Here is a 685-nt window from a genome sequence, read left to right as displayed (position 1 = left end):
GATTGGCTTACTAGCCGTATAAGAGGCTTGAGCAGTTTCCGCCCAAGTCGGAGATCTCCAAGAATCTCAGGAGGATCCTGAGAACCCCGATTCCGAGAATTCCGGGAGAAATCCGAGAGAATTCCAGCAAGGAGTCCACGATTATCTCATGGATTTCTACATATATCTCAGACCGAATGGTGGTTTGATCAGCCATCAAGAATCTCTCCCCGTCACCGGACGATCCTTGACGTACCCCTGCCCTGCGCGCTCGTTGAGAGTCACAGCACGGACTCTCGTATCTGTTTAAAGAGCTCTCATCGTTCGAGTTTTTCTTCTTTTCTTCTGTCTACAACTGTAACCAAGCAAGTTTTCCTGCCTGCACCGCGACCATCTATGGTGTAAGTAAAATAATCTTCAATCAACCTCCACGCGTCAGTGCCTAATTCTAGTTCGCCGTGCTGACTTCCCCGGCCCACGTGCCTGGGCTGCTGGCCACAGCCCCTCGGCCCCGACAGAACCAACTTCCAAGGGAAGTGGTGCTGGCTCCTACACTGGGGGTCTTTAAGAAGCGGCTTGATGCCTACCTGACTGGGGTCATTTGAGCCCAGTTTTCCTCCTGCCCAGGCAGGGGGTTGGACCTGAAGATCTACAAGGTCCCTTCCTACCCTACTTCTATGATTCTATGAACCGACTATGCCCTCAG

This window comes from Alligator sinensis, unplaced genomic scaffold, assembly GCF_000455745.1.
Source record: "Alligator sinensis unplaced genomic scaffold, ASM45574v1 scaffold37_1, whole genome shotgun sequence".
NCBI lineage: Eukaryota > Metazoa > Chordata > Crocodylia > Alligatoridae > Alligator > Alligator sinensis.
This window is presented reverse-complemented; position numbering follows the sequence as displayed.